This window comes from Micrasema longulum, unplaced genomic scaffold (genome assembly GCF_059751315.1).
Source record: "Micrasema longulum isolate JH-2025_06_02 unplaced genomic scaffold, ASM5975131v1 h1tg000180l, whole genome shotgun sequence".
NCBI classification, from domain to species: Eukaryota; Metazoa; Arthropoda; class Insecta; order Trichoptera; family Brachycentridae; genus Micrasema; species Micrasema longulum.
This window is the reverse complement of record NW_028277385.1, coordinates 718060-737361: the sequence shown is the minus strand read 5'-3', so window position 1 is coordinate 737361 and position 19302 is coordinate 718060.

Below are 19302 nucleotides of genomic sequence, written 5' to 3'. Positions count from 1 at the left end.
AAATACGTTTTAATTGTTACCAAAATTATAATACTACACAAATTTTTATGGTTTTAAAATGTTTGTTTTTGAAATGTTTGATGAAGACAAGTAGTTCGCAATGAAATTCTCGTACCATCCCTAATGTATGGAAGCAAAGTATAGAATTAAAAAAACAATCTTGAATAAAAGCTAAATTAAACAATTAAGACATGTGCAAAAATGTTTAGTTCACTATCGCATTATCGTCAACATCAAGGAAAAAGGGTGCTAGGATGGTTTAGATACGAAAAGCAAACGGACCGCAAACGAACGACGTTTTACGTGGTGAATGTAAAAGAACCGAGGTCTGACCATTCACTCTATGATGTCCAAACCACCCAGGACTCCAATCTTGATTATGTCAATACTGTTTGTCTTGTCAAATTGAAATATGAAATAATATCCTAAAAAGAAAAAGATTGTCGGAATTTAATTATCCCTATTTGAGATTAATTAGAATTATATAGTTTATTAAATGATATACGATGTAAGTTACTAATAAACGAATTATTTTTAACGGAACCTAACAATTCATACTCAAATTCTTTACATTTAAGACGGAACGTATTCGCTGGGAACGGTCGGACGTGGAAAATATGAAGGTTTATCTGTTTTTCTTCGTTTTATAATGTTTGACAGCGCCTGTTCGGTTACAAGATTTTCTCAATTTTTGTAATAGGCAATCAATACTTTTCCTATAAACAGTTTATCGGCAGATTCATCTGGTTTTCTCATCACCGATTCAGAATTATCCGATTATTGCAATCAAATATCACTTGAGTAAAATTAAGTACGTGCAGCTAGAATTAATATCTACTGCATATTTTCCTATTGAATTGTCGAAACCAATAAGCGTTATTCATAAACCGATTATTTTTCCTTCAGCGAATTTCTTTCACTAAATCTGCGGAGACGGTGCGAGATAATTAGCCCATTCCAATCGCAGAATCCGTTAGTCCCACGTGCGGATGAGCGGTGGGACTGCGCCTCGTCGCATGCGGCAGGGCGAGACATTGTTAAGCCATTATGATCTTTCGCATGGACGCACCCAAGTGTTACAGTCGTCTGCATCGCCACACTTGGATAATGACGTCAGATTTACACTCGCCTTACACATAATATGAAGGGTTATGATACAATTTCAGTGGTGGCTATTTATACTTTGTTTTACAAAATTTTGTTTCATCGTATTTTCCTTATTGAAATTTAAAATCAATTGTTTTCCAACCACTAATTGAGTTTGTTTTTTCGTCATTGTCAAGTTTGAATTAAGTAAAAATATTTTTTTTACTTTGCAATTACAATGAAATGGTACTCAGGTTTCGAATCCATTTTTTTTTACAGATTAAGACTGTTTCTACTTGGTCAAAATTAATGGATTAATATTTATGTAGGGAGTAGAATTTTAGCTTTTATTAAATTATTTATTCGTGTTTGTTCTCCATGTGATAAGACACTAAATATCAAATAAAAGTAAGGTGATTTGTTTTACGCTTTTTAGTTTTAGACGCCAGTTCAGGACTATAAAATATAGCTGTACAAAACCACTTTTAAAACACAAACACAAAAAATATTACGCTGTTTCCCAGTAGGGGTAGGCAAAGGGAATACAACGCCATATCACTATGTCTTTGCATACAGACCTTGTTTTCTCTACATTCATACATCTTATGCATGCGCGTCGATTATTCCTAATTTCAACATGTCCATGCAGGCTATGGAACATCTTCTTATATACTGTCCAATGTTTGATAGGCCAAGTTAGGAGCTTGAATGCAAAATAAACACTCGGATTGCTGCGACTAATAACCTAGCTGAGCTCCTGAACTGTAATGATACACGAAAAGAGACTGTTTGATTCATTACAGGAACGATCAAGCAGGCTAAGTTATTCAATGGTGGAATCTAGCTCCTTTTGTTTTTTGTGTCCAACTTTTACGATTTTTTATTTTTTTATTATTTGTTAATGTAATATTTCTACAATTATTTTGTTTATTATGATTCTGCTTTACTTTTATAATTGTAAGTCTACGGTAAAAAACGTAGAAGTCAACGGAATATAATTTAAAGATAAATATATTCGATAAAACCTTGCACATAACAAAAGCAAGGTACAAATAATTTGCAACTACAAAAAAAAAAAAAAAAAACACTCTTTTTATCTTATTTTGTATTAAAAGTATGTATTTTTTGATAGTAAACTCTGTGTTTAGCCACTAAACTGAAACAATAAATATGTACGTACAAAAATTATATCCAAAACAAAACATTGTTATTAAATCCGGACGCTTTTCGATGACACTCTACTCTACGGATGTTTGTCTTTAACAAAAACGTGTTCTTTTGTTTATTATTATAATGAAGATGAACCTTAATTTATTGACACACCCAGATGATAGACATTTGGATGCTGCATTATGTCGCGTCGGCATCGCGGCAAGAATAAAATTGACACGCCCCATAACGACCGTAAAAAAATCTATAAAATCATTAGACCTTTATGCACGATTCAGTTGACTTTCTGTTAAAAATGATCGTGATTTACAAAAACAGTAGGTACCTAACTACGTGCCCATAATTCGAAAACATCGATAAATATTTCCCATCACGAGACGCCCATGACTAAATACATTTGTTCGTAGCACAGCGTGTCAGTATTGTGTTCGAAACATCGTCATGGAAAAATATTCGGGTCTGGGAAGAAAATTGAAATAGAACGGGGAACAACTGCTGAAGAGAAAGGGCTATGCATTCAAGAAAATTACTGCTTTAAGGTCATCAATTTTATTATTTTTTTATTTTTATTTCAATTTTTTCAATGATAAACCCTTACGGGTTACATACATTTAACAAAATATTTTTACTTTTAAAATTTAATGATAATATTTTTAACATCTTTTGTAAAGGTTGTCTGAGTCATTTGTTTAGTTTTGTCTGGTAGTTTATTTTATAATTTCAGTCCATGGTTTATAAGTCTCGATTGTCCTTTACTCGTTTTAAAAGGTTTATGCGGGTGAGATTCATCTAATTGAATTAAATAAAGGTTTTAGCTCTTTAACTTCACAAACATCAACAAATGAAAGAATCGAAGGAATATAGATGTTCGAAAATGGGCCGAATAGTTAATGTTACACAGTGTGTAAAGTGGCCACTCAAACCAGCCATTGACAGGTCATAAGCCCTGTAGATGCCTTGACTTAAATATTACCTTATCTTAAATATTCTTCATCTCTGTTGTAATATGTTAATATAAACAGCTCCCCAGGGAGTTGAATCCAATCCTTATCAACACAAATTTGAACAAACTCAAAATATTCTCGGAAAATGTTTTTTTTATTATTATTTATACTACTTTATATTCAGTATAACGGCTTTGTTAAGATTAAAATAAAATAAATGTTTGTGTTGAGATTTAAGCAAAAGAGGTTCTATTGAAAGATCTACGGATAAAAAAAATCTTTACGCACAGTCATTGAGGTAAAGTAAAAAGATGCGTTGTTTCTTTGCTAAATGCATCTCGGTTTTATGAATATTGTGTTGCCCTCAATAATTTGAGTAAAAATTAAGTCACGATTTAGATGCATATATTAAACTGACTCAAATCATTACCTGCCGTGGTGGTTTTATGAGCTATCTTCATTGCTTTAAGCTCACAGAAACCTGCTTTATGATGTTGAGACACTCCAAGATGTTCACAGCAAAAGAACACATTTTTTGTTAATGGATTGTCTGTTTTTTAGGTTAGAGCAAATGCAGCTACAGGCACGATGTTAAAGTTTAAATCAGGACCTGGGAGATATCGTAATTGTTATAAGTCACAAGGACTTATCACGGAAGGTAAATATCATACATGGTAAAAATAATAAAAACAATAAACATTTAAATAAACAAAAGTGTAACGGAAGATCTCTTAATGTCTGCCAATAGTCCGACTTCTCCTGAATGAGTTTTCTATGTTTTCCCCTTCATTAAGCAAATGCAGAGAAGTTGCAAAATGCAAAGGCCCCTAGCCGACTATCCTACCAGATTTTCACATAGTAGTTAAAGCAGTTAGAACGAAAATGCCTTTTGCAGTAAATATAAGCCTCGTACCTCCGAGTAATGATTCACTAGGGAACAGGGGCGAATCGTCAAAACAAGCGATTATTCAAAGCTTACCATTATATTGGACTTTCGATACTAATGATTTACAGCAAATATGTTAATGCGAAACCAAATAAAATAGTTGTTATTTATTATAAATCGCCACCACCGTTCATATCTTTCTACAAAAAAATATATATGAAGTGCGCCCAGCGCCCAGCCCGATCTCAGTGAACGATAAAACTAGCCGTTTCTCTCAGCTTATTTCTTCTTGCAAAAATGTACACTATATTTAATATTTTACACCCAAGACAGCTTTTTTAGTACTAAAATAAGCTTGCAGGTTACAAATATTATTTGAAGATTTTCTATTTGGAAACTAGTATTTCGTACAATATTTTCACAAAACTATTTTCCTTTGATAGGATACATATTACGTATCACAAAGAACATGCGGCGTTCGCAGTAGCCATTTTTGGCATTATTCATTTAAAAAAGAATCGTCCAGTGTTCAGTGTTGACAATTACTCCTGAATGTCATTGTGGTATTTGTTAATAAACTGTTGTACAAGTATTGTATAAAAGTAGTGTAAAATAAAGCTACGTATATCGCGTGGTTAATAATAATTTATTTATTCATTAAAAATTATACTCATTGAAATATAGGTGAACTTATAAATACTTTTAAGGCTATGCTCGTGTCAAGTCATAATAAATAACAATAAAAATGACATAGTCAAATCAATTATATTCAAATAAATTGGCATGTGATGCATATTATAAAAATCCTGAAAAAAAAGGTATAAATAATAAATAATACAATTCCAAAGGATACAATTTTAAAAAATCAATATCATCAACATTCCTTTTCCTCACCTAATGGTGCATAGGGCACTGCATTAGTACACCAATCGCAGCGTATCTTGATCATTTTTGTTACTTGAAGGTAAGATGATCAGTCTAAAGATAATCAGACATAAATATCAAAATGAAAAATATAAAATTATTAGATTCATACATAATCAAATTTACAAAATAACAGTTTCATTAAAATCAACAAAATAAAAGTATAATAGTAAAATATAGTAGTATTGATAAAAAACCAAAATATCATTGAAATCAATAGAAAAAGAAAAATATAAATAAACATAATTGATATGATAATTGTTGTTTATAATAATTTATAATTGCATTACTTACATATTATGTAATTATATTTATGCAGGTAGAAATTAATTAACATTTTTCGTAGATTACCTATAAAATAAATTACGGCTCGCAACTGCTAAAAAAGCTCTTGGGCTCTATTACAAAGAAAAAAAAGCGTTCCAAATTTTTGTTTGGTTTTCAGTTCAACCACAAACGTGTGACGGACTGTTTCGGTTAGCGCTTGCAAATCCCGATCCGAGTATCTAAGGCCCAACGTATTGCTGTAATATTTGTCAAATTTCGTGGTTAATAACCATAGAATGCGATTTATCCATATGGGCGGCTTCATTAGCTAGAGGCGTGTTATTACTTTTAGCTTTGTAAATAAAAAGCAAAAAAAAAATAGCAAATATTTTTACGTTGAAAATGATACAAGGAAAGCGACCCGAAAAATTTTAAGGCCTTTTTTTACGTTTTTGTAATGTCTCTAATTAAATATACGTCATTAAGCGCAGTCATATTTGGCCTGTACTAAGACAATTTTAGGATATAATGTAAGATTTTTATCTCTAGTGTCAATTCATTAGGTTTTTATAAGGCTGTCGGAAGGTTCTAAAAAAAAACATTTGAGCTAAGCTTAATTATTTTTTTTATTTTCAATCTTGAAGTTAGGGCACACATAAACATATTCTTATGTGTGCTCCAATAATTATATTGTATGAACCTATGTATTATTTATAGACTGTTTAACACATGTATCCAAACATAAAAAAATATTATTATCCAATGTCGTATGTATTTTTTATTGTTTGTGAATGTTTGTGAATAAATAAAATAAAATATGTCTTGACTTTAAGTTTGAATTTCGGTATTTTTTTTTTATCTTTATAAATGTTTTATTCCATATCATTTTATTTTTACTGCGTTATATAAAATTTATTTATTCATATTTTTTGTCTTACAAACAATAATTAATAATAAATATAATGTGACCTCACTGGGGTTACCCGTGCCGAGGACACTAAACAATAAACTTTAAAAAATATATTTTAACATTTGAGAATAAACAAAGAAGACTAACCTAATAAACAGAAATAATTAACAAAATGTTCTGACAGTTTTTAACACCACATATTTATGTGTATAATTAACAAATGTAAATCTAAATTATTTATATTACAAAAGGCACAACGAAAGAACAAAAACCTAACATATATGTTTATTTATTGTTATTATTACTAATTGTTTTAATAGATAGTGGAAATAGGTTATAGATTTTAATTGAATAATACTCAAAATCCCTTTTTCCGAAATTGGTATTAGTTTGTAATTGTTTAAGTTGATGATCATGTTCTAGTTAGGTTTTACTTATATAGGAATAAGAACATTTAATTTTACGTCGAAACTATGAAAATATATGAAAAAATAACTTGTTAAAAATTAAAGACTATTATCTGTTCAACACCCAGTGTTCATTAAAAATGAAAGTAAAATAAGTTTTAAGCCACAAAAGATAAAAATAAATTTTCATAATAGAAAATTTTCACAAAACAATGCAGAATTGATATAAACGGGAATCGATTCATGTCTGAAGAGGTTATGTTTGTTCACAATATCTAAATAACAATTATTATAAATCTTTGATAATATTACGCTTCATGTTAGAAAAACATTAAAAAAAATATATAATCTTTAATTTAATATGTAGAGTTCAAATAGCTACCCGATTGAAGAGAGTTTTTTTATAGCTTTTTCTAAGCAATATATACAGATCTCTATATAGAATAGCAAAAAAATATACTTCCTCTTATGTAAGAAAATGTATGGTCTAGCAAGAGGTAAAATATTATTTGATTATAATTTATATCTATCACAATACATCTATCTGAAATATTATCTCCAACAATCAAACGGGTTAAATTATTCAGTTATTGTACAGTCTTTGCATAATGCAATAATTAATGAACGCTGTCGAACGAGTGTTCAATGGAGCCCCAATAAATATATCATTTATCTTCACGCCTTCCTTGTCATGAGAAACAATTGAGATTTTATTTGAGTTTGTTATAACGGATCGAGTTATATTGAGTTACAAGTTTAATGTGGAGATTGGAACTTACATAATATTAAATGCAGTTTTAGAAAAAAAACCAAAGACGAATTAAATTATTATTACGAAACAAAGCATTTTTTCATAGCATTTAAAACGTAGGTTTGACCCTTAGAAATAAAGAAATCCCAACCATCTTCCTGAAGGTAGGTTCACACGTTTGCCAAGCGCTGACAAGCGCAAGCTTCGGCTTGCCTTGCGGACGCTTGCCGCGGTTCGGGACGGTGCCGTGCGGTGATTTTTTTTGCACAGATCAAAGGAAGCCATAGATTAAATATATATATATATATATATATATATGTGTATACTGTAGGATTGAACCAATGAACGCTTAGTATTAACTGCCTCCTTCGCAAGCGTGTAGATGCTTAAGATTTGGCTTGCGTACGCTTGCGATACCGCTTGCAAAAAGCTAAAAATAAAAATGGGTCTCACACTTCTTCAATGCAAACTATTTTGTCCATTTTAGCGTAAACGAAACAATTTTCAATTTTTTTTTTATGCAACTTACCCTTAATTCATAATGTATACATACGTACTAACCATGTAATGTTTTTTTTATTGGATAGTTAAAATAGTTATAGTCTAATTTTCATTTTCAAATAAAATTTTTGGTTTATTTTGTTTTATTATTTATTTTTTCTGTCTATATTCTTAATAATATTGTTAATACTAAAATATTTACAAAATTATAACTGTACTGTTTTGTTTTTATTTTAACCTTAATTAAAAGTAATGTCTGACCACCCGATGACAAAGTATTATTTGATAGTTTATCGGGACAAAATTTACGTTTTAATACTTAATGTTCTTTTTTATAATTTATTTATATTGCAATAATACGTGTACTTTTTTTTTAAAAACACCCTTTTATCATTATTATTATTATTATTTTTATCATTATTGTTACTTTTATTATTATTAAACTGTGTGTATAGTGCAGGTATGAAAAAATAAACATTATTGTAAAATTTTAGGAAAAGTGCATTTTTGTAATGGTGTATCTTTATTTATTCAAAACAGTGATGAAAATACATAATGTTTTTTTATTATTGTAAAAAATCCATGAAACTAATGCCATTGAGTCATTTAAATAAAAAAAGGAACAATCAATGCATTTTCAATTCAATAATTTAAGGAATATTTTAATTCAACTTTGAATTTACACACTCAATTACAACATCAAATTGTATTTCTAAATTTGTAAACAGACGTGTTAATAATTAATCTGTCAATTTTCAGCAGTTTTGGAAGCATCGTTGGTTTTTGAAAGACTAACTAGTAAGACGCGTTTTGGTGTGATCGGCGAATCGTCAATATTATTCTAGAGAAAAAATAACGGACGCTCGCTCATGCGTCGAGGATTCGACGCGACTTTTTGAAAAAAAAACCTGGCTGCATTGATGCTTCAGCCACTGTTTTCACCGGACTTGAAGATATACGAAGAGGGCGTTTCGCAATCATGAATAATATAAAGACCGATTCGCCGACGGAACTGAAAGCCATATCAAATAGTGCGTTCCAGAAATCTTTCGAGGATTAGAAAAAACGCTGGCAATTTTAATATTAAGCCATTAATAAATATTTTTGCTTTTTGTCAAACTGTATACATCAATGACTTTATTTAATCTCATCACAGGCGTGATAAATGTGATGAAAGATCTAATAAGAGAACACGTCATATTATTATTTTTCAAAAACATGTAATTTGAGATATGGTTCATATTTTGAATCGGGCTGTGGCTAGTGTCTCGGACTCACAGATCAAAGGTCTATAGTTCGAGCCCCACTCTACCCCAACTTGATTCCCACTTTTTAATAGTGAGTTATTTGCAACTTGTTAAAAATCGCCCTCATAATTCAATATTTGGGTAAATCATCTTCTTCTTGTACGCAAATATTTCTTTAAAACATTAATGGACGAGATTAATATTTTTTTTTAATTTTTAAATTTTTTTATTTTATCTTTTTGTTTTCTTACGATAACCATAAGTGATAAAAAGAGTATTTAAAAAATAAAGCATAAATCATAGCAATGAAATACATATTAATAGTAAAAATAGTAAACAAAAAATCCCACAAAAGCATGGCCTGTTTGTGGGTAAACAAGAAAATGTTAATGAATTTTTGCTCCTATAATAAATAATGAACAGTTAAAATATTTTTGTGTAACATAAAAAAGCAAAAATAAAATATTCTGTAAAAGATATGTTGCGGTAAAACAGTTTACTTTATTTTACCGACAATAATTAATAATTTTAACTAATAATTATTATGTCAATATTTTCTACCTAATGTATCGTGAAAATATTTACATCTAATTTCTCTAATGAAGACACAGTCTTTCAAAATAAGGAACAAATTCAACAAAATATGTTTACTGAAATATGTGAATTTCGTTCTAACTATGCCCAGCACAGTATTTTTATTATATCTTTAAACCCTAAGGGATTAGAATCTCTGTAACGTTATATCATATTTTTGAAGGGTGAGTAAATCCAATCGAGATTTTCGGCAAAACGGGACAACCAGGTCGTTTTAACCGAGAAAAATTGGCCGGGGAACTGTCGAATTTTTCATTTTCTCTATAAATACTCCATATTTCTAATTTCACCCTCTCTCCATTCTCCTTTAGCGGACCAATTTTGCGGATAACATTTTATTTTTATGGCTCGGCAACATCTTGATGGAATGGCTTATTCGACCAATACCGGGACGACCTAATATGCTCACATTTATTTTTTTGCCGTTCGATCCTTCGCCAGGGCCGGCTGTGGTCGGGGCAAACAACGGGCAAATTTACGTTTTACATGTTTATCCAATAAGAGAAAATTGTCTCGACGTGTAGGCACGTGGTAAATGGGTAATTTCATTCATATATATTACGTAAATCTCGAAAATTTTTGTCTGAAAATAAAGGGAGAAAAACGTCTCTTTCTAGTAATATAAGGATTCTTATTCATAGATGTTTGTTTACCATGTTTAATCAGAAATGAAATATTTAAATATTTTGTTCAATGAGGCTGTTGAATTCAGTTTTGAATAATGATGAAATTTCAATAATTTTTAAAAACTAATATTACGAAACAAAGTAAATGGAGTATATAATAAAAATATAAAAAAAGTTTTTTTTGGGGAGAATAAGTCATATTTTACAAAATAAATTGTCCCATTTAAGAGTAAAACGAATTGATTTTTGAAACATTCCTGGACATGTCAAAGCAAGTTTTAATATTATTCAAATGTATTGTATTATTTCAAAAGCAAAAAAAACTAGCCCACATTGATCAAGACAGTCGGAATTTTACTGTACGTACTTTTGTTTTTATTTAGTCGCAAAATGACGCGGCGTTTAATTGAATACTTTATTAATTCAGCCTTATTAAAGGGGGTGATAAACACAAGAAATAAATTATTTACAACAATCAGTTAAAACAATACAATGCCACTAAAGAATTGGTTTATAAATTATTTTTCAAAAATAAGAAATAATTTGAATGTTTTTAAGCAATATTTGAAAGCAATTTTACGTAACTTACCCAGTTACTGATATTTTGAAAAATATTAGGTTAGGGAAAAGGTAATTTCGTATTTTTCGCTTTATTTCAATGCTTTATAAAAAGTGTTACAGTCATCCGATTTAGGTTGAATTTGAGCAATTTTGTTTGATAACTTGTAGTCTATGAGAATTCGACTCATTAAGGGCATTTCTCTTTCGTAGAAGCCCTTGTCTCTATTGGCAAATAACTCGAACAATCAATTTTCCCAGGCCTCTGTTGAGGCCAAATTTGTTCCCAGACAGAAGATAGTCCATAGACAGAAACAAGTAGTAGTCACTTGGTTCTAGGTCTGGACTATAGGGCGAATGCATAAAAACTTCCCGTCCGAGCTCCCGGAGCTTCTGGCGCGTCATCAAATATGTGTTCGGCCTTGTGTTGTCCTGATAAAATTTCTCTCCTATTTGCCAATGCTGGCCGCTTCTGTTTGATTGCCAGCTTCAAATGGTAAAATTTTTCACAGTAAAGGGCAGCATTGAGCGTTTGGCTATAGAAAAGCAGCTCATAGTAGAGTATTCTCTGCCAATCCCACCAAACACACAGCGTCACCTTCCTGGCCGTCAGTCCTGGCTTGGCCATGGTCTGAGCTGCTTCGTTGGCTTTCGACCACAAGTTTTGTCACTTGACACTGTCGTAAGTGATCCATTTATTATCACCAATTACCATTTGCCTCAGAAATGGGTCGATTTTATTGCAGCGGCGATTCGCAAATGGAAATTCGGTCTATGTGGTTTTTTTCAGCTTCAGGTTTGGTCAGCTCGTGTGGCACCCAAACATTGACCTTTTTTTTAAATTCAGCCATGTGCAAATGGTTTAAAACAATTTTATGATCAATATTCAGCTTCTGGACGATGCTACAACTGCTAAAATGATGCTCTATCTCGATATTTTCCATGATTTTATCGACATTTTCGACAACTGGCCTGCCAGAGCCTGGTGCATTATTTACCTCCACTACACTAGAACAAAATCGCTTGAACCACTGTTGTGCAGCACGAACCGAAAGAGTATTGGCCCTGTATACATCGCAATTTTTTTCGGTCGCTTTTGACGCGTTCTTCCCTTTCAGGTAATAAAAATGTAAAAGATGTCGAATTTCTTCCTTTTCCAATTTTTATACTTCTTCTTTTACCAGGTAGTAATTCAACAATGTTTGATTATTTTCCCTCTCAGTTGAAATAAATTTAAAGGGTTGTAAACAATTCACTATTGGAAAACGGGAATCAAGTTGGGGAAGAGTGGAGTTCGAATCTCTGACCTCTGATCCGTGAATCCACAACACTAGTCACGGGTCAACAACCCGATTTTTCGATTTTTCACATGATTTTTTTTTACCTCGTGTCGTTCGCACGCTTTGCCGAAGTTTTGATCACATTCCAGCGTCCATTATCAAAGACCATAAAAAACAAACAGCGTTATAAACCAGAAAATACTCAATAATAAAAAAAGTGGAAACGTACTTAATTTATGTATTACATATTATTTCACTCCGCCCCTGTATATAGTCAAATACGAAGCAATAAGACACAATATTTGGGCAAGGTAACTCGTGATACGGGCGTAGAGTAAAGTCGGGTATAATAGGGTACACAGCATACAGGGGTACCCCGTAATACTCGGGTTAGGTGTTTCTCTGATTACGTGCTAACGCGAGCGCTAATGTATCGCCTCGCGCGAATCGGCTGCCGGTAACTCAGTAATGTATGCATTAAGTATCGCCATCGGAAATTTATAGCTATACACGAAAATCGGGATGCGATAAAACGAACATGGCGGAACGGACCCCAATATTCGGACTCGGAACGTGAACAAATGGAGTGAAATATCATTACTGAACATTCGTTCTGGATGAAGCGCGTTTTTCAGTGGTTTGTAAAGCAAATTTATTTAGTCACATGCAAAAATTTGTTTGCTTTTTCATCGTTGATCAAAACATTTTGAAATAAAAATAAACCGCAAAGATTGAAAAAATATTATTCACACTAAAAAGCAATTCCAAGTCGAAATGATTGTTTTTTAACCTGATACATCATTTTAATACTAATACAAAGAGATAAAAAATAATAATTCTAGCCACACCCAATGATGCATAGGGCACTGCATTTATAACCTACAATCGAAGTGTATTTATTTATGCATTCACAAATAATTTATGCATTTACAATTATTGGCACCCAAGTGTAACTACATGGGACCAAACTCCTGTGTCAACTTGGAGCAAATAACGAAATTTTAAATAATAACCAAATAAAATCATTCGGAAATCATTAAGGAGTTTCCAAATCAAAGTCTTCTCCCTAAAGAAAATCGAGTCATGAACCTCTTTTTTAAAAAATATTTTGTCCCTCAGAGCTTGATACGCTATTCCAAAATATTAAACACGCTCAGTGAGATAAATGAGAGGTGCTGCAGAGCAAAAGTCATGCGGGTTTTGCGTATAACATGATTCTTGTTCTGGGATTGCCTCGTACGAACATTTTGCTGAGACCTATTCGACCATGAGCGTGTCAGTATTTTATTTGGGTAAAATTGTCTCATATCCAACAAATGCATACAGTTTAACAACTGTTCCGATATGTACGTTAAACGTTACCGTAGTATGGTTGTCAGCGATATTTTTTGTGGATTTATGAGACTTTATGATGAATGCCATACATCCCCCCAGCCAACTATTCCATAAGTTGCAGTGGATTGTAACAAGCAAATTACACACATCTGAGCCAATATCCAGAATGCCCCTAAGGGAACAATAAAAAACACAGATTTCTCAACCAAGAAGCCAATACCTGGACCTGTGCCTCTCATTTCAGATTCCTATCAATGTTAACGCCAAGATATCTTATGGAATCCACCCGTTTCTGATTCATCCAAACGCACTGCTGGAGAGTGTAGTGTTATTTAGATAAAACAAGAAGTAAAGTGTTTAGTATCTTAATCGTGTGTTTTTATATATGTTATAGTATTTTGATCGTGTGCCTTTTTGCCAAAATGACAACAATTCGGGTACCCGTCCAGCGACTATGAAGCATTACAGTGTAAAATATGTATTTCTTTTTTAATAAAAAAAATCATGTCAACCCTAACTGGAATTGCACTAGAGACCTTATGTTTACAATAACTACTAGACTACCGGACAGACTAATTATAATTAATCTCCTCTAGATTACATTTTTCAGTATTTCACCTAAATAAAGCAATCTAGTATGTGTGTGAGTAAATGACTTGGTCACTTGGGTAGGGTTTTGGCTATTTTTTTACAGACTAAACTACGATGTAAATAATGAAATTTAATGATTATTTCAAACATTCAGTTATGTTACAATGTACGAGGTCCTGGATTTGATTCTTGTTAAGCTTAACAAATGTTTAAGTAATGTTTTTTTACTAGAATATTTCATTGTTTTTTTTTCTGCGTTCAAATGGCAATAGGTGTTAATGTGCGTTAACATTTTTAGCTCATGCACTATTTAATAAAGTCACTAAAAATACTAATTTCTAATTACATCGGATGGAAAATATCAAAATGTCTATGTGAAAAAATCCCGTAATTGATTTTCATTTTCATATTGTCTGTTATTTACATTTCATTGAAAATGGCCCATTAAATCGAATTTTACGCATAAATGTTAAGACCGCAAATACGTTTTTTGTTTTTCTTTAAAAATTCACAAACAAAAAAATACACAAATTACTTTTTAGATAATTAATTAAATTGGAATAAATTACAACAAATGCGATCCGAAGTTAGAAAGTACTATATAGGGAGTGTAAAACAAACAGCGTTTCTGTATTTACAAAAAGAGACAGAAATAATTGTGTAGTGTAGTTACTGTAGTTTGAAACTAAAACACACTTACTAACAATTGTTTACCCATTAGCACAAAGTACTTACTACAGTGTTCCCTATCCCTCCCCTACGAATAATGTACAACTGCTTCCTCACTTTGTAATATATATATCGTCGTGATCGTAGAACAATGACGGATGTGCGAAATATGTGACACTGTCTTTTTTTTAAATTTATTTATTCTGGATAATTTCTACAGCGCCATTAAAGTAAAAATCATACCAAGGGTCAAGATTTTAAAAAGGTTATGCAAAGGTTTTATATTCCAGGTTTAAAAAAATTTGAAATAACTATATATTTTTTTAATATATTTATTTTAGAAATAATCGTTTTAACTGTTATTTCTAAAAAAAAATAATAACACGACCATCAAATTAAATACTTTTGTACTTATCAAGTTATGACATAAAGACTCAAAAAATAATTTAAATCGCTTTCATGTATTTATTTATTTACTTGACAATTGTAGTCTGCCTTACTTAACGGTCTGTTTAACCCAACACGTAATGCAAACAGTAAATATAAGTAAGATTTTAATGCATAAAAAACAGAAAAATAGATCCATATCGTCGGCATCGTAAAACAACCACGGATGTGCGAAAAATTCGACATTAACTTTTGTCTATATTTGATCTTGGAAAAGTTAGATGAAGTATTTATTTTACAGGTTTGAATAATAAATACATACATAACTAATCCAAGTATCAAATGGTATTATTTTGTACTTATCAGGTTGAGACATAAAATGTCAATAAATAATTAAAATGCTCTTACATAAAGTTTTAAAAAATAAATGCCTCGTTGTTCAACGATCATGACGATATTATCCGCGAAAGCCGTATTCGGCAAGCGAATTGCTTTATTTATGAGTGGATTCTGACTTGCCTTTGTACTGCTTTTAGGTACGTAAAACAGTGCACGAGATCTCGTGCATGGTTAAAGAAAATCACGTGCGTCTTTGTTATACGATCATGACGATATATTGGTATTATTTTTTATTTACAAATTATAATTATTGTACCTACAAGTGGTTCACTATTTGTACTATTATTGATCATTTAGACAAATAAAATAAAGTGTTTAGATTTTTAAAAACGCATTAGAAATTGAAAAAATCAACATACTAAGTAAGAATTCTAAAAAATTGGGCAAGATAGTGCATGTTTCACTTTATGAGGTATGCCCAGGCATGTGAAAAATAAGATTAAAACTGTTGTGATCTAATCGGGAATCAAGCCGGAAATCTCAAGTATTAGCTTTTAGACCGCGGGGTCATCAATACATATTCCAACATGTCTTGCAGCTACAGAGCGCATGAATGGTTGGGATTCTAGTTCCTCGTTTCCAAATTTGATCGATTTCAATAACAGATGCGAGTTGGATTGCACGTCTTGCCGATACTGAACCCATAGATGGTAAAATAAACTATCCTCCATATGCATTATTTATTAGATTGACTATAAAAAATAATTTTCCAAAATATAAACAAGATCCTACAGCTACAGAGAGCAGGAGCGGTTTAAATTTTAGACTCAATTTTTAGAATTTAGGACATGTATTTTAGAAGCTAGATTATTAAATTCTGGCAACTTGAGAATGATTTCAATAAATGTATAAAATTATTCATTGAGAAGTGTGATAACACTAAATAAAAAAAGCACAGTCTTAATTATTTTTTTTTTTTTTTTTATTAACATTCATCTACTCTTATAAATAAATAAAGTTGAAAAATTAAAAATATATAATATTTCTTTATGAGAAACATTCTTTATGGTAATTTTTTTTTAAAATTCTATTAGTTTTTTTTCAAAAACAAATTTAAAAAAAATTAATAATGATTTGAAAACAGAGACTATCCTTAATGTCTCGGACTAGCATCTCCTTTACTAACTAACCCCTCTCCTTCCTTCCAGCCGCTTCCTTGCGCTATCGCTTGATTTGTGAAATACGTTTTATTATTATTATTAAAAAATTAGATTTTCCAGAAAAATCAAAAGCATATTTCCAAAAATACATCATAAAAAATATTTTCCTGGAGTTTAGCTGTATGGTCCAAAAAACCGTGTATATTATCTATTTGGGATATTGTCATTAATTATTATTGAAGTATTGGCAATGACCTGCTTTTATATAAATTTTTGGGTTGTACATTGTTTTTTATTTCAGTTCTAGTGCAAACCCAAATGTATTGGAGCGAAGTATGGAATTGAAAAAAATATTTTGAAAATATATTTAATGCAGTTGAAATGCGATCTCTCGGGCAAATGTGTGGTAAAACTATATATAAAAGGTGCACAAATGTCAAGATACGTGTATTATGCAAGGCTGAGACATGCCTTATCGACATAATCAAGAAAGGGGTGCTGCGTTGGTTTGGACATTGGGAGCAAATGGACAGCAAAAGAACGGCTAAAATCATCTTTTTTGCGAGTATTGATAGCTGCAGAAAACGAGAACTACATGGTACGATCAAGTCTATTAAATACTTAAAGATGGACGTGCCAAGAGTAGGAATAATCGGCGTGCGTGCATGAGAAGATGTATGAATTTAGAGGAAGCGAGGTATGTATGCAAAGACAGAGTGATGTAGCGTTCTACCATTTCTGCTAACCACTTTTTTTTATATTTGTAACACATACAAATTTGGTACTTTAAACACATTTATTAATATGATTATAAGCAGAGTTTTTTTCTGAAAGAAAACTTACTATTGCGTATTAATTTTATTAAATAATGGAATACAAATATTACTTTTTTTGCTGAGTACCTACTCCCAGCTACCTATTTTGATTAAATCATTTAATTAATAACATATTAAAGGCATATTATTTTTGGAACGTCGGTTTGTTACATACAAAAATACTTTTAATTAATTATTTAAAAAAATAATAAATAAATCAAACATTTAATACAATGTCGTGACGCTTTGCTATAATATCTAAGTGATAAAGGTCAAAACAAATAGTAACAATTGTCAACTGAAATAGTGGCACAAATAATACTTGTAGGTAATTTCGCCAAGATGGGGCTTTCTTTTATTAAGATCCCGTTTTATTGTCCCGAATGACATGTTGTCAAATCTATTACCCCGAAAACCCAACAAAACATGACTTTTTATGAGATTTTTATGATTATTCTCGTCCGCACAACAGCCATTAGTGTCGTGTTCTACAGAAAGCAAAAAACCAATGTAGTGGAGCAAGGAAGAAAGGAAAACGTGTCCCGGAATAACTTCGCGGAATTGGCAAATCTACAAAACTCAGACAAATCAATTCAGACATTCAAAAAGGGTTATAAAAACAAAAGGATACCAGTGCTTTATTTCCCTATCCGATTCAAATAAGGGCTTCGAAGTTCCATAAAAAATAGCCATTTCACTATTTTTGTTCTGCGTATCCGAGTCTCAGTTGTGTACTGAGTGGGTTTAAATCTAGAATCAGCAGAACGACTACAAAACCTGCAGAAAAATCAAAGAAAGCTCTTAGTTCAAATCCGCAGGGAGTGAGATTAATATTCATTGCGCTTATTTTTTTTTAACATTGCAAAAAAACACGGGCACTTTATTAAAATCATTCAGGCAAAAACTTTGGAGACAATTTTAATACCGTATCATTTTTTCTTTCTTCTTTTTAAAAATAATAATAAAATTTATCCTTTGTTTTTATTTTTCTTTTCATGTACTCGTATTAAAATTATATAAACTCTTATAAATAAACACTAAAACAGTGTAAGTCACTTTCCAAGCACAAGAGTTAGTATCTTTTTTTGGAGAGTTACAGTGATAAAATTTACTAGATGTGTAAAAGTAGTTATGTTTAGAATTTTTCAAAAACTTGTACTTTTTATGAAATTTATGAATATAGAAAAATATTTTTTTTTAAATTCAATTAAATGTATGAATATTTTAAATAATAGACATCCTTATACTTTTTCATTTCAGCAAAGAATGGTTGAGAAAAATCACGATTTTTTTGTGATGTCATCGGGAATCGGACCCGAAACTCTATGTACGTACATACGTTAGACAAGCGTTTTAGCGATTACACCACGAGGCCGTCGAAATTATGAATTATTATTTAAAAATTGATAAAAAAAATAATCATTAATTCTACGTTTCGCTTATTCTCAAATTTGACAAAAAATCTCTAGAAAACTTTGGCAGCTCTTTATTTAATAAACTGACCGATAAACCTAAAACCAAAAAGTTAAGTAAATATGAATGTGAAGCACTTAAAAAACATTGAACAGCGTCTCAATCACAGATATTTATCGACGTCGATCAAAAGTCCTTAAGCAACTTTACCGATCACAATGAATGTGGACCATAATAGTAAACGTGGTCTCTGGTAAAGTGTCAAAGTCATCGCGAGTCGAGTTTCAGTTTGTCCGTTTGTCATTTGTTTTGTACTTTACAAGGTTTCCTTTCCTTCAAGAGTGATAAAGTAATCTCCGATCAATAAATATAAGTCGATGTTCCTTTGGAAATGGTAAAATACACAATCGTGGAAAAACTTATATCACGTTGATTTATTACC